At 37.2% G+C, this 25,853-nt stretch overlaps 1 pseudogene; it reads left to right on the top strand.

The window, feature by feature from the left end:
- The window catches only part of LOC130026552 (casein kinase II subunit alpha-like), a 64,423-nt pseudogene extending 38,902 nt beyond the window's left edge, over positions 1 to 25,521 (top strand).
- Positions 25,522 to 25,853: the final 332 nt, after the last annotated feature.

Raw genomic sequence — 25,853 nt, 5'->3', positions numbered from 1 at the left:
TCGGCTTACTCCTAGATCTGCAGTTATGCTCCTGGTTGTTGGAGGACCATGTGGGATGCTAGGAATAGAACATGGCTAAGGGCTAAGCGTGTACAAGGCAGAGCTCTACCAGCTGTACTATCACTCCGGCCCCTAATCGGTTCTTTTCCAATGCCAAGAATTTTCTCTTAGATTTTACCAACTTGTTTCTGAACAAAAGGAGAAACAAATACAATTTTGTTTCCCTTGGAAACGAGGAGCTCTTCAATGTGGAGAAAGCTGAGTGAGACACCTTGCAAGTTGTTTGGAGACCACGAGATCCCGCATTTTCAGGCCTCATTAATCTTTGCTTATGTTCTGTAATTCCAGCCAACTTTGTAGGTTGGTTGAATTACTAAGCATAAAAGAAATGCACTATTTGTTTTTTGAAGTTATTTAATTCACTCTAAAAATCTAACCCAATTGCCTTCACCTCCAGAAAAGCACACTGTAAATGATAAAAAAAGGAAAAACTGTTATTTTATTCTTTTGGCTGTTATAAAAATGAAAATGACCTTCTCATAATTCAAAATAAAACAGGAAATTTATGGATCAGTGGGTTTACAGAGTTGACCCAATTACTCAGACTCTAGAATTTATTCTTGAATGATCCTAAGAATCAATTCCATAAAAGAAAAAAATCTATCATTATCATAATTGTCAATATAAAATAGAATTCACTATATCTTAGAAAATCATGAAGTGTAATACATATGGTTTTAACTGCTTTAATACTATGAATTTTCATTGTTTGAAAAATAGTAAGTATGGATGGAGTTTTATAGTATAGGTTAAAGTGTTTGCTTTTCTTGGAGCTGATCCCTGTTTGATCCCTGGCAACACATAGATACGAAGAGCTTTTTCAGGAATGATCCCTAAGTGCAGAGTCAGGAGTAAGCCCTGAGCATCACAGTGTGTGGCCTCAAACCAAACCAAATCAAAATTAAAATACTAAGTAGAGATAACAATGTTTTGAATATTTCCCAAATTTAAAAACTGCTTCTTCACTCATGACTGAAACCTCCAATCTCTAGGAGAGCAGGAAAGGGTCTGCTCCCTGCATCTCCCAATTTTACCAGTAGCTTGGCAGTCACACCCACAAATTGTCCCTGGTGCCATATAATCTTATAGATGGCCATGATCCAGAGACTCAGAAATAATGCTCCAGAAGGGAGAAACATAGGCCTCACCCATGAGTGAATATGCGATATAGTCGTCCTGTCCTGTCCTGTCCTCCCGTTGTTCGTGGGTTTGCTTGAGCGGGCCCAGTATCGTCTCCATTGTGAGATTAGATTGTGCTTGGCATATAGAATATGTCACGGGTAGCTTACCAGGCTTTGCTGTGCAGGCTTGATACTCTTGGTAGCTTGCTAGGCTCTCCGAGACGGGCGGAGAAATCGAACCCAGGTCAGCTGGATCCGTCGCATGCAAGCGAAACGCCCTACCCACTGTGCTTCCTGGAGCACGTCTATAATTCACGGCTGTGTGACCTCTCATACCCTACATCACTGATGTACCAAGAGTGGCAGACAGCATTTGATTGGGTTTAACAAACATGTTTGCAATTTCTTATTCAAGGGCTTAATGGCTCCAGGATGAAATAGAACAATCTTCACATACTTTCCTCTAGAAAACTTTATTGGACCATTTTTAGAAGATTATTCATAATAAGTAATACAAAATTAATTGTTTTATTTGGCTTTGGGGGGCACAGTTTGGGATTTGGGGTGGAGACATTTGAAATATGATGGCAGAAAGGTGTAATGGTGGTGTGATTGGTGTTTGAATATTAACTGTAATAAGTTGTTGTGAACAAACTTTATAAAAATAAAATAAAATTTAGAATACAAAAAACACTGCTTCTTCACAAGGAATCAATTTAACTAGATTTTAAATCAGAATACTTATATCATAAAAAACATTCATTTATTCTAATGATTGCAAATATACTGGAAAAACTATAACCACAAGCTTCATTCCACATCAACAGTCAGCTTTCTAATTCACATATAATGCCCTGGTTTCAAATAATAACGATTGTCTAACTTATCCTAGTTCTAGCACTTTAACCTATTTCCATAAATAGTGTTTTGCTATTTCACACACACAAAAATACTATGCTGACATTTTGCCTTTGTTGTGCTTAGCAGACCTCTCTTTGATATTGAAGAAAGGTTATTTTAATTATGCTTTAACAGCCGAATACAGAATTTAGAGAAATATCACTTCAGTTCCAGAAGGTGGCAGCTTCAGACCACTTTGGACTAACAAATCAGCTTTCCTTGAGAGGTTCTGATTACATGTTCCTCTTAAGACATTCATGCAAGGAACCATCGAAAGGATAGCTTTAAATGATTTATTTTCTAATACAATCTTGATGAAAAATGACCTTTCACAATAAAAGTAATAAGTTTGGTCCCATTTGGCTTAAATTGAAATACAAGGGACACTATTCAAAAAGCTACAGATTTTTGAAACTAGCAGATTTATGAAATCTGACTTTTATGAACAATAAAAAATACTGTCATTGTCCTCCTGTTGTTCATCGATTTGCTCAAGTGGGCCCAGTAACATTGTGAGATTGTTACTGTGCTTGGCATATCAAATTCGTCATGGGTAGCTTGCTATGCTTTGCCGAGTGGGTGAGATACTCTCGGTAGCTTGCTGGACTCTCCAAGAGAGGCAGAGCAATCAAACTTGGGTTGGCCACGTCGGCTGCATGCAAGGCAAACGCCCTACCTGCTGTGCTATCGCTCCAGCCCTGTAAAAATACATCTAAAAGTAAAAAAAAGAAATCATAGCCATGGCCTTGAAATCTATTAAGATCAACCAGCAGCTGGTTTAGAGCTTTGGCTTTACAATTGAACTTGGATCTCAGTACAATGAATTCAATTTAGGACAGTTTTGGAGGTCTGAATTAATGATGGTTTAGAACTCTTGAAAATTTTAATTATTTTTAGAGATTTTAGTAATAAATGAGAGGGGGAAAGGAGAAAGAGAGAGAAGAAAACTGGAAAGAGAGAAAGAAACAGAGATATTCGGAGAGAGTAAAAGACCAATGATGCAGAGAGGGAGATGAACTAAGGTAGAAGCTGTATTTTAGGAATGACTCTCAGTAAAATAACCTGAGAAAAATATTTTCAAAATAGCAATTATGGGTTAAGTAGATTTGTTATGTGCAAGTTGCATTGTTCTTGCTCTCCTTAGCTCTTACAATAATTTTTAAAATGAAGTTTTCAAATCTTAAGCAAATAATTGTAAATCAAATATTCTATTCTATTTGCATAATATTTTATGATCACACTGACAAATACTAACATCATCTTTATATTAATGTATCATTGCATTATCCTAAATTTATTTTTAAAAAATTGACTAGATACTTTTTGATTTGTTTTATTTTGGGGGCCACAACCACACACTCACCTATGCTTAGTGCTTACTCTTGGCTTTGTCCTCAGAAAACACTCCTGGCAAGTTCAGAAGAGTATATGTGGTGTTGGAGATTGAACTCAAGTTGGCCCTATGAGAGGCAAACACTCTATCCTCTGTACTGTCTCTCTTCAACCTTCTTCAACCTTTGTACAAAGGTGATCTAGCACTTGTTCTACACACGGGTCGGTGGACTGCTGGTTATAACCTAAGTGGTAGACCATTGTTTTAACCTGCAAACAAGCACCAGTGTGCAGACTCGTGTTGAAAAACATTGTATTGGGGGATCACAATCATCCTGTTGTTCCTCGATTGCCTCGAGCAGTCACCAGTAACGTCTCCTTCTTCCTAGCCCTGCAATTTTAAAAAGAGCCATTTCAATGCTCTTTCAGGGTTAGGAAAATAAGACCCATCATTGTTATTGGTATTTGGCATATTGAGTATGACACGGGAAGTTTGCCAGACTCTACCATGCAGGCAGGATACTTTTGGTAGCCTTGCCAGGCTCTCCAAAGGAAAAAGATGTCACGAGGCCTCGAATGTGGCTGCGTGATTCCAGGAGCTGGGTTTTGTAGTCTCTGCGTCTTGGCCGTTGATGGGACCAACGTGGTGCTGGTGGCAGCTGGTGGATGTGACGCCTATCTACTGGAAGATGGGGGTTTGGGTGGAGAAGGTCAAGTCCCAATCTGAGCAGGTTTGGAGATCTCAGCCCCGGGACCCACATGTCTGGGTTCCGCTGCCAGTTCTTTCATGCATGAGGCTTGTCTGGACGTGTGGAGAGTAGTCCCAGCATGGCCGTGGCTGGCTCTGGAGGTCCTCAGCTGCTGGGGCTCTGCTCAGGAGACTCTGCGTTGTTCTCTTCCAGGAGCTGGGTTTTATAATCTCTGCATCTTGGCCATTGATGTTTCCTGCCCCCGCACCTGGCTGTCCTCACCGGGGGCCCCTTGGAGGGGGGGCGGGTTGAGTTATCCTCCTCCCCCTCCTGAGCAGAGCCCCAGCACCTGAGGACCTCCGGAGCCAGCCACGGCCATGCTGGGACCACTCTCCACACGTCCGGACAAGCCTCATGCATGAAGGAACCAGCAGAGGAACCCAGGCATGCGGATCCCGGGGTTGAGATCTCCAAGCCTGCTCGAATTGGGACTGGGACTTCTCCACCCAGACCCCCATCTTCCAGTAGGTAGCATCGCACCCACTAGCTGCCACCAGTGCCAGGTTGGTTCCATCAACGGCCAAGACACAGAGTATTAGGGGAATTCTATCAATAATTAAGTAATAGATATTGAAAATATTAAATGTTTCCTTCATATGTCGTAGGATAACATTGGTTTGCCCTTCCTCTTTGGCCGCAGGGAGTTTGGATTTGTTGATTGCTCCCCCAACCTGTCAATTTCTGTTGCCTCCTGATCAGACTCTGTTGATATTGTTTTTTTTGTAAATATTGTTTTTCTCTTCTCCTTAATGTCCTTTGCATGGTTAGTTACTTCAGAGCAATTACGTTTTTTGTATGGACATAGGAAGACAGTTAAAAAGACATGTTTTTGTAACTTGAGAGTTAATTGACTCCAGATAATATTAGCTCCTAGACATACGTTCTCTCGATTTAAGCTCAGTTGCCCTTCCTAGATCCCCCAAAGCAGGGTCCCAATGAGGGACTGGATGGACCCAGGGCAAGCTGTGATCTACCCTGGTAATTAAATGGGCCAGACCAAGGTGCCATAATACTTAACTATAAGTCAAGAGCATGGTCATGGACAAATTAAGTCATGATCCAAAAAGTAATAACTAGATTCAGACTCTGCTAGGGTTTGGAATGGTTAATCAGTCTGAGTTTGTGGTGAGATATCCCCAGGAGAGTTGAGCTACAAACCTAAATGTGTCTGTTACTGTGTTCCTATAGAATAGCAAATATTAGGAAGTAGAATTAAGATGTTAATTAAGTTACTGGTCTAAGGAGAGGAGAAACACACCTTAAGTGCTGTTTTACCCTTGTGGGCTGCAGGTGGTCAGGAAAACTTTGATAAACATATTGATAGTGCCTCAGAAAGGGAAGGTATGGTTTGGGAGGCGTGGTTAGAGAAGAGGGGGTTGAAGTTCTGGCTGCGGAGAGTTGAGGGGGGTAGAGAGGCAGAGTGAGAGAGAGCTGTGGACAGAGTTGGCGAGCAAGAGTTGGAGAGAGCATTGTGGAGAGAGTTAGAGAGAAGGTTGGAGAGAGTTGGGAGAGAGTTGAAGAGAGTTGGTAGCAAACCAGGGAGAGAGTTGTGAGACTTTTGTAGAGAGTTTGGGAGAGATGCGAAATGGAATAAACAGCAACTGATCATCAACCAGCTTGGTCTTTGTTCCTCCTTTGTTCGGCCCATGGCAACAGCTGTCCTGGGTGGGGAAGCTGTTTGAGAGCACTGAATGAGGTTGGCGTGCGAGAGACACCCTGAGAGTCCTCGAACATCCGTTAATGTGTGAACAATCCTACCTCACCTGAGCTAAAAGGTGTTTGCCCATATGCATTTCAACATTCACGTCACAGGAGCATAAATATAATTTGATTTAATCTAATCCTTTTTGAAATTATATCATAATGGTTTACCATCTTAAATCATTAGCTGTGTGGTTTAGTAAAGTGCTAAGACTTTTGGGAAAGCAGTAATGGAAAATAAAAACAGCTATATAAATCAATGCAGAAACGTGTATTTTGTGATTTAGCAGAGAATTTCTATTGCCTTATGCTATCTTCAAATGCTTTGCTTATTTGGAATGTACGATAATGCATCTATGTGAAATATAGGAAAGGTATCGTAGAAATATATGAAATATATAAAATGTAGATATGTTTTCAATCATATCTGGATTAAAAATATCAAAAGTCAATAAATGACTGGGAAAGTAACTCAAGTGGTAGAGCACATGTTTATACTGAGTTTAACTTCTGGTATCCACAGTGGCAATAGGAGAGACTTTATTTTTCAATATTTGCATTCTTAAATATTAAAATAAAAACCAAAACACTTTTCTTGAATGTGTTTAAAGGTTAATAATAAATAATGATTAGAGATTTATTAATGTCTGAGACTAGAAAGCAATTTTTCCTGTTGGTGTCCACATAGAAAATAAAACATACTAACTGCCAGTGGAAGATGTTGGATCTGGATCCATCACCTGTTCATTGTATTATAACCATGCAGTAATGTCTTTACTTTGTTTTGCATTGTGATAATTTTATTCTTTAATGCACTTGTTAAGTTATAATCTAAATAATGTGACAGACTGCCATAGATTTTTATTTCTGAATTTTAGAAAATAATATTTGCCTTCTAGAGGGTATAGATTAATACTAGAATCTATTTTTTCACACTTTGTATTGCTAGAAACTTACACAGGAGAACAAAAATTAATCAATCCCCAATTCTGTGTACACAAATGTGAAACTCTGATTTACAAAGAGCATACTTGATTTTTTTTTCAAAAAATTCTACAAAAATATATTAAACTATCTCACGTATCAATTCAATATGATATAGTGTTAGAGGTATTCACAATTCAGTTTTTCCTCTCTTACTTTGACATTCATTTGACTTGGCTCTCTCTAGAGATTAAAATCATCCCCTATGTCTTCTGTAAAAAATAACAGTCTAACCTTTAACAGCTTTCCTGATGGTTTAGCAACTGATTTTAAATAACAATATAATTTACTTCTCTCTCTTTTTACTATTTATACAAGTGAATTTTATAAAACATGTTTAAATTCAGTTTTGCTTTGAATATAAGAGTATTGTAACAGTCTTATTTTAAAACTTGCTTCTTTTTAGTGCCCAGTGATACAAAGAGAAAGAAAATAATTGTAATTATATTATTGTTGTCTTACTGACTTGATTGGGAAAATGATGCTCAGAATGCTGGAAATAAGCCATAAGCATCTTTCTTATCTGAGACATATTACCCTATAGATCACAGTCACGGTCCTCCTATTGTTCATCGATTTGCTTTGAGCAGGCCCAGTAACGTCTCCATCATGAGACTTGTTGTTACTGTGTTTGGCATATCGAATATGTCACGGGTAGCTTGCCAGTCTTTGCCGTGTGGATTGGATACTCTTGGTAGCTTGCCAGGCTCTCTGAGAGGGGCGGAAGAATCAAACCCGGCTCTACTGGGCCAGCTGCGTGCAAGGCAAATGCCCAACCTCTGTGCTATCGCTCCAGCACACCCTATAGATAATAAATATATAGTAAGTTTATTCTGTCCTCTAAAATTAAAATGAAAATGACAAATCACTTCTTTTCCACACCTATATTTACATTTTAATCAGATTATATTAAAAAAAATCTGATGATTATATAACAGAGGGCAACATGTTTTTTAAGGCAGAAACCAGTTAAGAAGTTTCAAAATGTGTAAAAGAAGAATGAATTGTTCTCATTTACTTAGTTCTGAATGATATCTAGATATTTTAATCAGTTATTATTTTTTCCAATTATATTTATTTGTATATGTATTTTAGTTATAGATTAGTACCATGGTAACAAAGTGTCAACAATTTTAGTCATGATGTACAAAATTATTGCATCGTCACCAAATTTCTCATACAAAGACATTCTGCCTTTGTATTAAAATAAATATAATTCAGATTATTGTTTACAATGGTGTTGACAGTTATCAATTTGTTGTATAATGTTATCTTACCTTACCACCACCAAAGAGCCACAAACCGTCTACCAATGCCTTTTTGTTACTTCTAGTTCACCTCACCACTCTTCTCATTCACTCTCCTCAAGTGCTTCTAACCTGATATTTTAAATTCTGTGACACAGTGCCAATTACAATCAAATGATTTGCAATTGATATTGTCTATAAACTTGTGTTTTCACGCTACCAGATGAATTATATAATCTGACACTTGGTCCTCTGTTATATAATTAGTTATATAATCATCAGTGTTTATTTGTACAATATGATACTATAAAAACCAGCTCCCGGAAGAGAACAGTGCAATCTCCTGCCCCCGCGCCTGGCTGTCCTCACAGGGGCCCTTGGAGGGGAGCAGGTTGAGCTTTCCTTCCCGCCCCGACCAGGGCTCTGGCAGCCAAAGACCTCCAGGACCAGCCACCACCATGCTGAGACCACTCTCCACACACATGAAGGTACTGGCAGAGGGGCAAAGTCACGCGGGTTCCAGGGCCGAGATCTCCAAGCCTACTCGGATTTGGGCCGAGCATCCTCCACCCAGATCCTCCAAATTCCAGTAGGCGGGGGTCACACCCACCAACTGGCCCCCTGGCGCCGTGTAATCCCATCAGCGGCCAAGACTCAGAGACTATAAAAACCAGCTCCCGGACATCTTATTATGACATCTTATTATCTCATTCCTACTTTGGAAAAACTGGCAGGCTACTGAATGTAGCCTGCCCACACGGCAGAGTCTGGCAAACTCCCCATGGCGTACCCAGTATGCCAAATACCAGTAACAATGATGGGTCTCATTCTCCTAAAGAGCCTTGAATATAATCTCAGGGCTAGGATGAAGGAGACGTTACTGGGGCCTGCTCAAGGCAATCGACAAATAACAGGATGATTTGTGATTTTTTGTGATTTGTGATGATACTTGTTCCTCTTTATCTGGCTTATTTCACTTAATATGATACCCTCTAGTCCCATCCAAGTTGTATGACTTCATCCTTTCTTGTGGTTGCATAATATTCCATTGTTCATTTATGCCACGATTTCTTTATCCATTCATTTGCTCTTAAATATTTGGATTGTTTCCATATATTGCCTATTGTGCTAAGTGATATAACAAACGTATATATATATATATATATATATATATAGTATTTGGGGAGGTATATGCCATGAAATGAAAGAAGTCTGGTCTTTTTTGATATGTATATGTGTCTGTGTGTATATTTACATACAAACACACATATATATATACATTTATATATATATATGAGACCAGTTGTAGTTACTGGTTTCATATATTTAACGTTCATATATTTAACGTTCATATATTTAAAGAAGGCCTTTGATTCTGTTGAGACGGAAGCGGTCATTGAAGCCCTAGCCAATCAGGGCATTCAAGCCCAATACATCAGGATCCTCCATGAGCTGTATTGCGGATTCACTACCAGGATCTCACCATTCTACAAAGAAGTGATCGTTGATGTCAAGAGAGGGGTGCGGCAGGTTGATACCATTTCACTGAAACTCTTCAGTGCCACCCTCGAGAACATCATGCGACGACTGGAATGGGAAGGAATGGGAGTGAAGATAGATGGTCGGCAACTACACCACCTCCGCTTTGCTGGTGACATTGTTTTAATAACACCAAACATCAGCCAAGCGGCACAAATACTGGCCGACTTTGACCGTGAGTGTGGAAAGGTAGGACTACAGCTGAATCTTACGAAGACAATGTTTATGAGAAACAGCCTCGTTCCTGACGCCCCATTCGCTCTCAACGGAACGACCATTTCCGAATGCAACAGCTATGTGTACCTAGGTCGAGAGGTCAACATGACAAATGACCTGGCACCCGAGCTGCGCAGGAGGAAGAGAGAGGCTTGGAACGCCTTCAAGAACGTCGAAGAAATAGCTAAGAGAACGAAGAACCTCTGGCTCCGGGCACATCTCTTTGATTCCACTGTTCTTCCTGGGCCCTGGGCCCTACGCAAACAAGATGAGAACGCTATTCAGGTCTCCCAAAGAAAAATAGAAAAATAGAAAAATAGACCTGGGCCCTACGCAAGCAAGATGAGAATGCGATTCAGGTCTCCCAAAGAAAAATAGAAAGAGCTATGCTTGGAATATCACGTTTCACTCAAATGAGAGAAAGAATCAGGAGTTCTGACATCCGTGGACGATCAAGAATCAGGGACGCTGTCTCATTTGCCAAGGTGTCGAAAATCAGATGGGCTGGTCATGTAATGAGATTTAAAGACGACCGCTGGACTAGAGCTGTTACCGACTGGATTCCACGGGATGTCAAAAGACCGCATGGCTGCCCACCTACCAGATGGTCAGTCTTCTTTGTCAAGATCATGAACGATAGGTTTGAGGCCCTTCATGTTCCCGGAACGAACAGATGCCATTGGGCTACACTAGCACGCGGCAGGGACAAATGGAGACGTTACTGGCGCCCGCTCGAGCAAATCGACGACTAACGGGAAGTTAAGGATTACGTGATTAAGTGATATATATATATATATATATATATATATATATATATTTGCATCACTGTAACTGTCCTCCCATTGTTCATCGATTTGCTCAAGCAGGCCCAGTAACATCTCCATTGTAACAATTGTTACTGTTTTTGGCATATCTAGTATAAAACGGGTAGCTTGCCAGGATTTTCCGGGCAGGAGAGATACTCTCGGTAGCTTGCCGCGCTCTCCAGGAGGGGTGAAGGAATCGAACTCGGGTTGGCCATGTTGGCTGCTTGCAAGGCAAACGCCCTGCCCACTGTGCTATCGCTCTAGCCCATATATATGCATACACATATATATGTGTATATATATATATATATATATATATATATATGAGAGAAAGAATCCAAGTTCTGACCTCCGCCAACGATCAAGAATCAGGGAAGCTGTCTTGTTAGCCAAGGCATCGAAAATCAGATTGGCCGGACACCTAATGCAATTCAGAGACAACTGCTGGCCTAGAGCTGTTACTGACTGTATTCTACAGGATGTCAAAAGGACACGTGGCCTCCCACCTTCGAGATGGTCAGACTTCTTGTCCAAACCCCGAACAAACAGTTTGAGGCTCTTTGTGTTCCTGAAGAGAGCAGATGCCATTGGGCTACACTAGCACATGACAGGGATGAATGGAGATGTTACTGGCGCCCGCTCAAGCAAATTGAAGATCAGTGGGATGACAAGTGTTACAAGACAAGTGATTTTTCACAAGAAGCTGAACCATGCAACATTCTCACCAATCGTAAATGAGGATTCCTTTTTATCATACCGACAATACTGGTTGTTTCCAATCTGTTTTATATACGTTATTCTTACTGGTGTGAGATGATGTTTCTTTGGCACATTTATTTGCATTTTCCTGGTAATAAGTGATTGCCAACACTTTTTCTTATGCTTACTGATCATCCCTATAACCTATTGGTAGACGTGTCTATTCATCTTCTCCCCCCATCTGTTTTTTGGTGGGGTTGCTTAATTAATATCATGCCTGAGTTTTGTGAGTACTTTATGTATTTGAATATTAGCCCCTGCTGTGATGTATTTTGTGCACATATATTCTCTAGTTTGGTAAGTTGTCTTTTTATTTTGTCTTGAGTACCTTTTGCCATATAAAACTTCCTAATTTGATGTAGTCCAGTTGTTGTCAGTGTCACTATTTCATGGTGACTTGGGTTCCCTGGTGAGTTTGGAACCAATGACCACCCTCCCAGATGACAGATGAAAGAATAGGACCCACAGGCTTGTAACTAGTAGTTAGTAGTCAGTGGCCATTTATTCAAATATCTAAGCATTAATTATTGCGAAATCATGAAGGGTTGGGCAGTAGCAATCACACATAGGTGTGGTTGAACATTAACATAAACAATGAATAAATCTAAAGCCCTTCCTTTAAAGGACATTCTACTAGGAAGTCCACCAAAGGACAGAATATCATCTAGGGGCTCTAGCGCTCAAGATTTCTACAAGGATATATGTTCAAGGGCAGAATTCCATCTAAGGGCATATTTCTTTCTCCTTTCCTTTGCTGGTAATCCATTTGAATAAGGTAAAAAGGTAAAGGCCCTCCCGTTGATCGTCGATTTGCTCGAGCGGGCCCAGTAATGTCTCCATTGGAGACTTTGTTGTTACTGTGTCTGGCATATCGAATACTCTTAGTAGCTTGCCGGGCTCTCCGAGAAGGGCGGAGGAATCGAACTCGGGTCGGCCATGTTGGCCGCTTGTAAGGCGAACGCCCTACCCGCTGTGCTATCGCTCCAGCCCATCCATTTGAATAATCATATTAAATTTATTTCTTAGTAATATTTCTAGTCATTTTGTATTAACACTCTAAGAGATATAGGCTTTTATATATAGGAAAGAGAAAAGCAATGTATTCACAAAATCCAGAGTCATCAGAGGGTTTGACTTTATAAGTTACCATGTCTGATTTGGAGATATTTGTTACTAACAGGGGAAGGAAAACACAAAAGAGAGGATGAGGATACACACAGAGGATTGGGAGTGCCCAGATGGAATTGGATTTGCCTCAGGAGCACTGTGGTGAGTATAATTTAATTAACTTAAGCTCCCTACAGGAGGAGAAAGGACAACCCAACATCAAACCTAAAATTCTTGGAAATATAATTCAACGTAGTTCTGTTGTTTATTTTTGTTTTTTTGACAACAATATTTATTGTGCCTTTATAATACACTAGATTTTTATATCTTATGTGGTAAATAGGGCTGGCATGGTTTTGGATTCTAAGAGCTTATCAGCTTGTGATGAATATAGAGAAGCAAAAACAGTGCTTCATAAGAGCTAGGGGCAAAAGATGAGCTGGACACAATAGACAGGCATTACTCAAATGCATCTCTAGAAACAATTTGTGGGAACAATCCAGAGGATTCTTTATTCATTCAGTAACCTTTTATAAGGCATCGACTGTGTGCAAAGTGCTGTGACAAACACTGGAATGATACATAAGATATAATTTATACCAAATGATTATTATTAATCAGGTAGAAAATTAAAACACTTGTATAGTACTAGGAGGGAATAAGGAAGAGTATGCAGTGGACCTGGAGATAGGTTTAGTGCAGGGGGTAGTCAAGGAAGAATACCAAGGTGGTGATTTTGGGTAATGGCCTTTTATTAAGCAGTATGGAGATATGAGGAGAGATGCAAAGAAACAGTCATTATAAAGGCCCTGAGTTCAGAGCGAAGTGTCTTTGGCAATGTTCAAGTTAAAGCAGGAAGGGCAGTTTTAGAATGAGGAAGTGACAGTAAGTATTTATAGTTGAGAATTTTTCAGAGGACTTGGTATATAGAGTGCGGTAGGTTATAATAAATCCTGCTCATCCCTCCCACACCCACATAATATGAATACAACTGGAGGATTTTGAGCAAGCAAAAACCAAAATCTGATTTATATTTTAATGTGAACTCTGACTGTCATACTAAGAATAAGATTCAGTTTAGCAAGAGTAAAATTGCAGAGATTGCATAGGAGGTATTTCTGTTTTTATGCAGTGAAGGGGATTTAGATTAAAGTAGTTCTACCAGGTATTATATGAAATAACAGGTTTTAAAATTATTTCAAAGTAAGTGATGAAAAAAATTCTTAAGGACAGATAGCTTGTTTATACAAAATCGTATAAAGGATTAAGAACACAGGATTTTCAGGACAACATGGTAAGTCCTTTTACTAATTTTAAAGACAAACTAAGTGATAAGAAATGGAGCTGTGTAAGGGCTAGAGAGATGGGTACAGAGTATCCCCCATGGTCCTCCTAACCTGGCTAGAAGTAATTCCAGAGCGCAGAGCCATGAATAACCCCGGGAATTGCTGGTGTGAGCCCCAAAAGCAAACAAATAAAAAATAACTCAAATGAAAAATGGAGAAGGGTAAAGAAACAGTAAGAGATCAACTTTTAAAACAGCAGGGGCTATTTAGGGAAATGCTCTCTCTTAATGCTCTTGATTCAAGCTGTCTGGTAAGTATGACTGTAAAAAGAAATGGTACTTTTAATTTTTCTAAAGTCATTCAATCCTATAAAGTACTCCAATATCCAAATTCTTTCAATGCTTTTCTAATGTGTCTTTACCACCGATGTTGGCATAGTGAACACTAGCCTCTTTTCTATGGATTTTATGATAATTCCATATTTTTAAATGAAATAGTATCAGCACTGGTAGTATATTGGTATACAAAAATATGGAATATTGCTAGATTGTATTATAGAGATGACAGACTTTCATATTGCTATTCTGCCTTTCTAATTGTATTATATAATGTTTATATTAACACATATAGATATACTTATTTAAATAATTCATTCTTCTGCATCAGTATACCTCTGCCCCATGTCATTTCTTTCTAGACAATATTATTTGATTTTGTGTAGAAATAAAATAACTTGTGGTTCACAAAATGTATAATGTAATATTCTAGATATTATCTTTTGTTTCACTTCTTGCCAAACTTATCTAGATATACAATCTTCCAGCAAAACTTACAGATGAAAAATCTTATAAATTCATTTATAAAAATGTTATTAAGTATAGTCTTGAACCTTTTCCTATAATACATATTATACTTTTTATTGTTGTTTTTGGCAATTACTCTTTGGTGGTTCCTGCAGAGTAATTATCTATTAATAAATAAAGGTACTCTCAAAATTTGAATATCTTTATCTTAATTCACCATGAGAAAAATAATGATGAATAACATGTCCTTTCTAAAATGATAAAAACTTACATTTCAGGAGATATTCTGCATTCTAGAGCACAAACACACATATACACACACACACACCTATCATTGACTATTAAAACATATGAACATATAAGCTGTCTTCTGTAATTGAATATGATACATATTTTATTACCTGAGCTAAAACACTCTTCTAAACTTTTACATATCTTCTCCTTTCGTGGATGTTCAGCTTCGTATCTGTCTTTAAAACACCAGGTCATGATTTTTTTTAAATATATGCAAACCCTTTTAATTACAGCACTGTTTGCAAATAGCCTAGATCTAGAAACAACCCATATAACCATTTATAGCTAAATGATTAAGCTGGTTTTTATACATGACCATATGTATTATTTAACTATGATAAAATATGAAATCTTGATGTTTGCTACAATATAGATAGAACTAGAAGGCTCATGATGATGAAAATTAGCTGAGGTATGAAGATATATATGAGATATCACTCATATATGGTATGTAAAGAAAAAAAGCAGAGAAATAGTCAGTGATCAATGAAAACAAACCGTTGAAATTCATACAACAGAATTTAGGTTACCAAGAAGAAGTAAGGAGAGTGGGGTAAGAAGTCAGATAAGAACATGGACAGTTAAGAATGGTGGAGAAAGTACTGACACTATGGTAATGGGTGTGTTAAAGTAATATTGTACGCTGTGCACCTAAAGCATAAATACTATTGGAAATCATATTATTTCAACAAAAAATAAAATCAAAATAATGATTAGTGAATTAAAATAGTCAAAGTTGGAAATAAAATTCTACCATACATATTACCTAATGCATATATAAACTTTAAACCTAGAAAAATAGTTTAGCTACTAAATTGCAATTTTACACAAATATTGGTCTTATAGCATTTACTTTAAGTTATTTAAAAAAATCCCTTCTTTTATTTATTTATTTTTTTCACTTGGTTGTAGTTACCTTGGGAGCAAGAATTTTAATTTAACCCCCTATGCCCTCAGCATTTCAATGAATATGCCAGTGGTTATTTATTAAAGAGTGAGTAAATTCAATATTGGACTATACTACACAGGAGGAATTTAAGTAATTATATTTCCTTCATTTAAGGAAGTTAGAAATTTTTTTTACACAATTCAGTAGTCACACAGCCAGCTAAATGATTACTAAATTATTATATATCTAATATTTGAATTCTACCATATAAATAAGGCTTGAGTTGGTTCATTATATTAAATTAATATATTTTGCATGTTGAAAATAATAAAGCACATTGTAATTCTAAATGTGTGAGATTTTTGGCCATTGTCTATAGTTTTATTCTATTACAAAAACCTATGTTAGTGTCTGAATATAAACAATAGTCAAAGGCATGAATCAGATCAGAAAGAGTAAGTTTTCTAGAAAGAGATAGAAGATTACTAACTGGCTATTGGAAAGTAAAAAGCTAAGAAGATAGAATATGAAGTATAAGGTGGCTTGATGATGAGTGATGGGAGATCTAATGACTGATTTTTATTTTCATAGAGAATATAATGAAAGGGTGAATAAAAGGGCTATTTCCCAGATAGAAATTGAAGGAAAACTCAGAATTAAAACTTACCATAGGAAGTGGAATACTTGGAAATTGGAAAAAAGTTTGATGTAGTTTTTTGGTCAGAAACAGAATTATTTTGAAAAACAATGTTTTCTTAAGTTAGTCTGGTTTCTCAGTATGAAGGGCTTTCCATCTGAAGAAATTTGTACTTAATCACATACTATCGGCCATGTAGTTCTTTTATTGGGGGAGGGTTCTTCTTTATTTTTTATTTTCATAAAGTTGTTCACAATGAAGGATTACATTCAATATTTCTACACTAGTCTCACCATCATACCTTCCCACCACCATTATTTTGAACTTCCCATCACCACTCAAACCTGCTGAACAGGCAGATGCTAGATAATTTATGTGTAATGCCCACTATGAGTAACATAGGATGTTGTGTAGTTGCCCTTGCTGCTGAGCGTGCCAATAAATCTAAAAATTTAGATAATTAAGGTCTGGAGAAACCTCTGCAGCAAGCTGCTTAGTTCTGAGATTCTTTTGTGTCTCTCTTGATCATGGCCATTAATGAACTTAAATAGTAGCCAGTGGCAGGTCATGGGCATGATATACAGGTTCCCATGGAGGTCAGGAAATGGAAAGGAGCAGCCTTTCACCTATCGCATGAGGCCTGGACATTGCCATCACTGAACCCACATATCTGCACTTCTCATTGGGTTCTGGAACTTGGCAGCCACTGGGGCTTTTAAAGAGCAGGTGGAGGGACAGCACTTGGTCCTTTCTGAGGTACCCTGGTGAAGTCGGTCTGGCGCAAAGTCTGGAGGCATCTCTGCAGCAAGCTGCTCAGTTTCGATATTCTTTTGTGTGTTGGCCATGTAGTTCTTTTTATTTTATTTTATTTGCTTTTTGGTCCACACCCGGAGATACTGAGGGGTTACTCCTGACTCTGCACTCAGGAATTACACCTGGTGGTGCTTGGGGAACCATACGTGATGCTGGGAATCAAACCCAGGTCGACTACATGCAAGGCAAACTCTCTAACCGCTGTTCTATCGTTCCAGCCCTGGCCACGTGGTTCTGGATATTTTTAGCAAAATTAACATGATTATATTTGCAAAGAGTATACTGTGACAATATAAATAATTCTGTCAACAGCTTGGAGATATTTATTATTCTTTATTAACACAGAGAGGAATTTTTGATTTCCTTTAGTTGTTCATACTATCTTTGTGTAATGAGTTGATAAACATAATTTGCTAGTAATTTGTTAGAAAAAGGAAGCTCTGGATTTAGGGAAATAGATGGGATGCCAAATTAGAAATTATGCTTAACCCATGTGCAAGAACCTAAGTTAGTTCCCTCATGCTGTATGGACTTTATAGTACTATTGATTGGGGGTAGATTATATGTGTGTATATATATATACACATACACATATATACATACACAATAACATATAAATGGTACTTTATATACATACAGATATACTTATATGTGTGTATATACATATATGCATATATATGTATATGTGTGTATATATCTGTATTTATATATGTATATACACACACGTGTGTGTGTGTGTTTGTGTGTGTGTGTGTGTGTGTGTGTGGTCCAATAGAAAGGAAATTTATAAGAAAAAGAATGTTTCACTTCTAAAAATCAGTTAACTGGTGAACTTGTGCTGAATGATTGAGTCATAATTTAAACTCTATCTTTTGTGAAACATTCCTTGATTCTTCCATTTCTCTACCACATCCTGCTCCTCCATATTCTTTCCTCTCCAATATAATCACTATCACATTTATTATTCAGTGTTTATCTGTGACAAGCACATTGCTGAACATTTTACATTCATTGTTAAATTCAGACTTCTATGTGACATAATAAGGCAGGGACTGCTATTGTTCTTCATTAAAAATTAGAGGAAATTGGGGTAGAGATAGTGCCAGTAATTTTAAAAAAAAGCAGTAGCAGGATACATAGCTAGAAAAAGATAAAGCTGTGATTTCAAAGAGAAATGCCCCATAATCTAGAACTATGTTTCAGCTGTTATATTAGCTGATATACCTTTGGGCAATTTAATATTGTGTATATATGGTCTCTGTTTTTGTTACCTTGAACAGAGTGGAAATTCCTTTAATCCTTCCTCTTTTTGAGGGGTGGGGTCCTCTCAGTAGCACATAGAGGCAGGAGGGGTGGGTCTCAGCACTTCTTCTCTGCCACTCAAATCAACTGTTTAAGTGAAGGGTCTGAGAATGCAATAATACTTGGACCCAGCTGTGCCAGGTATATTTGGCCACCTGGCTAGTGCTGGGAACTTCCAGAGTCCCACCCACTGGTGCTCAAGGGCCATAAGAGATGTACCTGGTGATGCTTGGGCGAGTTCTGTGCGGTGCTAAAATCAATCTTCAGTTTAGCACATCCTAGGCATGAACCTTCATGCCAGATTGAATATTTTGGACTTTCTGATCCTTTCCCCCTGCATTTTGTATTTACTGGCAGTCAAAAATGTTTAAGCATGTAACTTAGTAGGAAATAGTTTGACTCTAGTTCAGATAGCACAGCGGGTAGGGCGTTCGCCTTACAAGCGGCCAACATGGCCGACCTGAGTTCGATTCCTCCGCCCCTCTCGGAGAGCCCGGCAAGCTACCGAGAGTATTCGATATGCCAGACACAGTAACAACAAAGTCTCCAATGGAGACGTTACTGGGCCCGCTCGAGCAAATCGACGATCAACGGGAGGGCCTTTACCTTTACCTTTTACCTTTACCTTTACCTAGTTCAGAAAAGTTTGTCAAGGATTGAGACAGGGGAAACTTTTGGTGAAGAGGATATTACAGAAATTACAGAAATTACTGTCATTGTCCTCCTCTTGTTCATCGATTTTCTTGAGTGGGCCCAGTAACGTCTCCATTGTGAGACTTTGTTGTTACTGTGTTTGGCATATTAAATACGTCACGGGTAGCTTGCCAGGCTTTGCCGTGCGGTTGAGTTACTCTCGATAGCTTGCCGGGCTCTCCAAGAGGGTTGGAGGAATCGAACTTGGGTCGGCCATGTTGGCTGCGTGCAAGGCAAACGCCCTACCCGCTGTGCGATTGCTCCAGCCCCTGTAATCTAATATTCTTTATCGTCTCCTTTGGTGCTTTTATTTTTCTATCATTGTTACCTTTATTTCATTTTGTTTGTTTGTTTGGGGGCCATATCACCTGTTCTCAGGGCTTATTTCTGATTCTGCACTCAGGGATCACTCCTGGGAGGCTTGGAAAACTGCATGTTCTCCAGTCGGACCCTGGTTGACCAGGTATAAGGCAAGCTCCCTACCTGCTGTGCTATATCTCCAGTCCCTATTATTGGTACCTTTAATTTGTTATTTTTCAAGACTCACAGATGGTGACCTTTTGTTTCTGTTTTTAAAACGTGGTTAGGTTGCAGAACACCACAAGTGAAACCAAATGTGGAAAGGAACATAAATATAAAACACAAAATTATAGTATTCTGGTCAAAGTGTAGGAACTTTTGAGCTTCACTGTATCTCTCTCTCACTATCTCAGTTAATGCCCTGAGAGTTTGAAAATGCATGCATTGTGATCTTCGCTATTTACAATTGCTGCACCTATTTTGAACATGCCTGAGGTGTCAACTAAGCAGGGCGAACTTTTTGCAATTTGCATTCCTTCTTCAAGTCTGTATTTTAAAATATGCTCTTTAAAATACAGTCACTCCTGACCTTGAAATATTTCAACTTCTTTCCCCTATCTCCATTTTGCTTATTTTCTAGTGAGTTAAAAATGATATCCTTCATATAGACATCATTTATCACAGCAGTTTCTCTAGATCATTATACTAATACATGTATTTGGAAAAGGTTTTCAGAAAGGTTGTATTGTTTATACATTCTCAATGTGTTTGTTTGTTTTGTTTGTATGTCGTGGCAGCTGTTTGTTTAACTATATTATTTTCCCAAAATTATTATAAGATGATTAATGAAAGTGCTACATTTCCTTTATATAGTTTCAAAATGCATATTTAATTAGCAGTTTTTAAATGAAATATTATTCTCATATTCTTTATAGTTTTATATTTTGTATTCTTTATTCTTATGTTATATTCTTTATGTCTTATATTCTTTAATCTTAGAATTATATAAAAAGCACTAACTTACGTATTTTGTTACATTTTTAATCTAGAAATTAAAAATCCTACTATAACAGGCTCTTCAATGTTATATTGCCCCCCAAAACCCATTCTTTAACAGTTCAACATAATTTCTTGTATTCTCAGGAACGTTAGACAGTGTGGCGAGTCATAATATCTAATGTGAAGTGTAAATGCTAGTTTCCACAAAGTTCATCTCTGTGTTTCATGACACAGAAGATACGTGTGTTTGGAAAATGAGGAAAATGAGAGAACTATTGCTTGACCAAACCACTGATTTTTCACAATTAAAATTTTTCCAGAAATTGTGTGTTCATGTACAAAGTACTTATATGAAGACTATATATATATATATGCCTACATATATATATTATAGATACTTTTGATAGATGAAAACCAATTATTTTCATTGACACGAAGACTTCCTGAGAATTATTGAACTTATAATTAAGTGTTATTATTTGGACTGAACTTGGTAAGAGAAAAACAAAATGCCTCCTTGTTTTCTCTTATTTTTCGATCACTAGTGCCAGTCATAAGGCTATTTTTCTACCTTAATTGATTGCATTTGTGGCACAGTCAAAGTTTGCTTGATTGTTTCTCTAAGGCTAGTTCCAGAGCTTCTAACCTAACTTAATTAAACTTTAATTTTATGCCCAGTTTACATTTCTTCCTCCTTCATTCCCTAGATAAGGTCAGGTGTGAGAGAGAAGGGGGGAGAGAGGTGGGTTTGATCTTTGTTATTGTTGCCTGTTCCTATGTTCTCCTTCATTGAGTGCTCCTATGTGTCTTCTAGCTTCTCAAAGGTTATATTGTGGGTTAAGGAAAAAAATGATCAAAGGGAGAGACATAAAGCTAATGTTATGACAATTATACAATTTCCTCTCTTCTTGGTAGGAAATAAAATGCTCATTTATGTGCCATTTATTATTTTCAGGTGCTCTATATTTTCCCTTCCCTACTACTCATTCTATTCTCTTATTAGTGTTGTAGTTTTGGGCTAATTTACTTTTATTTATCAACTTTTCCTTATTGAATGCACTAGTACTATTGGGTCGCATAATCTGCACGGTATTCATGCTTATTTAGATAGTTTTAATGCTGATAGAGCCTGGATAACTTGCTAAAAGGGAAAACTCATTATCTTTACCCCCTTGAACTTATACTCTCTCTCTCCACATTCTTCATTGTACTACTGCACTTGTATCAGCCTATCTCTTGCATTGAAATTCTTTAGGAGAAAGGTATATATCAAAATTGCTCTCAATGCTCCACAAGTTCCAGAGGACATATTTAAAGCTATTTCTAAAACATTTTCTACTGTGTTCCTCTGGCAAAGAACAGGCTGACAAATTTTTCTACTAATACCCTGCTGGGGCATAAATTCCAATCTGACTTCTTAAGCAGGTCGCGTTCTATCTTTGGCTTACTTGACTCCCCAAGAAAGAGGAAAAGCCAGGAAGTTAAAAATGTTATGAATCCATCAGAAAAAAATGGCTCAGTGATTCTCTTGCCTTGATTTGTATTGAATGAAGGAAGAAGTCAGATTGATGGAACAGATAGGCTTCTGATTTTAAGTCTTTCAAGTGTGTAATGCGTTTCTTTGGAAGTTCAAGGCATTCAGCTCAAGTGCTTTTAGGTAGATGACTTAAGTGTATTTCAACATAAAGGGGTAAATTTTGTTTCATATGTCATTGTATAAGTTAATTATTTCCTTCATTTTGTTGCATTCCTTTGACATAAGAATAGTTCCAATGCAGTCATAGTAGAAGTTACAGTTAAATAAACCTATTTTTAAATAAATTAGTATATTCTAGTAAAAATATAAACAGAAGATAATTTGCTACAAAATTTACGCAATTACTTTTGTAAAAAAACTAAACCATTGTTTAAGTAAGTAGGCTACATTATCCTTTTCCTATCCATAATAATTAGTGTTCCTTGTATGCATCTGTCCTTGGGATTATTAAGCTCTCCATACTGATATTTCAACAACTCAATGCACCATTTTTTCCTCCTTTGTTTGACTGGGGATTTAACTATGTTTTTTCATATGCTCATTACTATGACTATGTGCAATGTACAAAAGAAAATCTTTGGTGAAATAAGATATATGGACTTTACAGAGCCAAAAGCAAACTAACCATAACCTATAATTCATTCATGTGAGCAGAATCAGAATATGATTCATTCATAACTCTAATTATTATTCATATAATTCATTAATCAGGATTATGCAAGACATTTATTTGGGTGTTAAAGAAATCAAATTTCAGAATAAAAAGCATAGTTAATTATAAAAATTGTATATTTTAATTATAAAGCTATTAATATAAAATTAAATGATTGACAATTTCTATAGAAGTATTATAGTTTGTAGCACTGTCCTGTAGCACTATCCTCCCATTGTTATTCGATTTGCTCGAGCAGGCCCCAGTAACATCTCCATTGTGAGACTTATTAACTGTTTTTGGCTTATCGAATACATCACAGGTAGCTTGCCAGTCTCTGCCATGTGGGAGGGATACTCTCAGTAGTTTGCTGGACTGTCCGAGAGGGTGGAGGAACTGAACCCAGATCAGCTGCGTGCAAGGCAAACACCCTACCCGCTGTGCTATTGCTCCAGCTCATTATAGTATTTAATATATAATATAGTATATAGATTGGGTGGTATATATGTATATATGAGATAGATGTATATACATATGTATATATGCACATATGAGATATAGTATAATATGTAGACTGCGTGGTATATGTGTATATATATATATATACATGTATATGTGAGATATGCCATTACTATTCAAATGACATCTGTTGAAGATTTATGCATCCCAGGTTTCAAATATTTATTTGTAAGATAATCTTCATTGATTTTTAAAAAAGTATATATCCTCATTAGGATATGTAAAATTCCAGTTCAAATATATGTATTATGAATTATTAGTGCTAGATCTACTGAGATTATTAGGATTATTTCAGAGACAATTTTAAAATAGTTATAAGAAATATAATATTAACAATGAAAAATCTATTTCTGAAGATTTATGATGAACTTTCTTTTGGTAATTCACATTTTTCTTTTTTCTATACCATCATAGTATGTAAAAATATCGTGATTGTTATCATCACATAAGCAATATGATTTGATTACATGAATTATTAAAAACTGGATTGGTCTTATTTCAGCAGTTTAAGGCAATTCTCACTAAGTGAACTGGATTTTCTTAATCATTTTTAAAAATTTTGGTTTTGGGGGGACTGACAGTTGTTCTGTCGCCCCTGTCTTAATCCTTTGGAAGAAATAGATTTTTTGTACTCTTTTGTAATATAACATAATACTATATACTTGACTGTTCTATAATTTATAGACTAATGCTCTTCCAGAGCAAAATATAATAGAAAGTCATGTCCCAAGACCACCAATAACTGATATTAAAGGGTTGAGGGATATCGAGCTTAACTTTTCCATAAAAAAATGATGAAAAGTAGTTCCAGGCAGTTAATTTGCAGACACAAGATAATGACTAAATGTTATAAATGAATTTTATCACAGTTGCCTTGCTCATGCTAAATGGGCTAAACCTTCTCATACCATAGTAATTTCTAATTGTAGAAGTACATTATAAGTAATTTTAGAGACAGCATATGGCATGCAGTTATTATCTAAGATGAACAGTCACTGAAATCACTAGAACAAAGACAAAATTTCTCCCTTTCTGATGAAAGGTTTCCCATAGAGTGCTCAAAGGGCAGTGGGGAAGAGGCATTCTCCCAGTCACTGTCAATTTAGCTAGTGGATTAGTTCTAGGACTATAGGATGTGGCACAGCTTGGGCTCACCTGGTTTTGAGGAATACCAGGGCCAACCCTCAGAAAAGCTTTTGGAGTCATACCAGAGATACGTAGGAGCCTCCAGGGCTATATGCTTCTGGGAATTAAACCAGGATTAAGAGCCTATGTGCCCTGGCCAAATGTACATAAATGTCTCTATTTTAGTTGGAATGTCAAAGTTCCACTGACATTTTAAAAACCAGCGTTATTTAAGATGGCTGCTAAAAATGAATGTGAGATAATTCTAAGATCGTTGGTATTATACCATTAGTCCTTTGAATAGGATCAACATCATTTTCTCTAAGTTTTAAGTTACTATTATGTTTTAACACAAATTAGAGTATTGTATAAGTTAGAAGAAAGACCTCAAAATGCATGAGGGAAAGATGCTAAGATGAATCTTTGAAAATAAATCTATGTTATTTAGTGGTCACTGAAAAGTCTGCACCTAAGGGACAAATATCACATCCTGAGGGGAAGAGTTACTCTTAATCTCTAAAGACTACTGTAGGACAAGAAGCAATGACCCAGCCAGGGGAAAGAAATTTAGTAGATAAAATATATCTGCTAAAAAAGTGGGTATAACATACAATTTACCATAGTAATGAATGAACTCAGTGTTCTCCTAGGTTTTCTGATTTTACTTCCCAAGAAAATATTATTCAACTAAAACATGATTCTGTTTATATGATTTTCAGATTTTATTAGAGAAACTGGATTTATAAAGAGACATATTAAAGAATTTATTATAAGGATTTTACTTGACACAATTATGTGATCTTGTTAAGCAGCATTGGGAAAGCTGTTCTCTTTGCATGTGCAAAAGGAGGAAGAGGACAAAAATACAAAGACAAAATGGAATCTATGAGCAGAAAACCATGAGAACTGAATGCGACCCATTTTATTTTCTCACCACCTCCATATCTCCAGTTTCAATGATCAGAGGTATCTGCATAAAATGCCTGTGCCTTCTAATGGTCCAATTTTTGGAATGCCAGAAGGAGGATCCAGAAGGCGTTCAGACTCTGGTCCTGGATGCAGCCCATGCCAAGAATGTGAGCCAGCAGATAAGCCACAAGGTATTTGAATGTTTCGTGCTGTGCTCCAGACTTCAGAGCATGAAAAGCTAGATGCTGCTGCTCCAATCCATTTTCCAAGTTTTGCAAAAAATGTCTCTGTGCCCACAATCATCTGGAAGTATGCAATGGATGAAATTCTGGGAAGCAAAGTTTTATTTTAGTTTAAATGATACATTTTCACTGTAGTGTAATTTCAGTCTAGTCCCAGTGAATCTTGAATGAGATACAACAAAGATCTTCTATAGTAGAATTAAAACATAAGGTGAAACATAATTATCCAAAAGCTTTTAAAAACAGATATCCAGGCATTACCTCCAGAATTTCCAATGCAGCGACTATATTAAGTAAGCTGACCTTGAGAACTAAAGATAACAATATATGTA

This window comes from Sorex fumeus, unplaced genomic scaffold (assembly GCF_029834395.1).
Source record: "Sorex fumeus unplaced genomic scaffold, SorFum_2.1 ptg000034l, whole genome shotgun sequence".
In the NCBI taxonomy this organism is placed as follows: domain Eukaryota; kingdom Metazoa; phylum Chordata; class Mammalia; order Eulipotyphla; family Soricidae; genus Sorex; species Sorex fumeus.
Note: the sequence above shows the minus strand (reverse complement) of the source record. Positions and strands in the feature narration are given on the sequence as shown.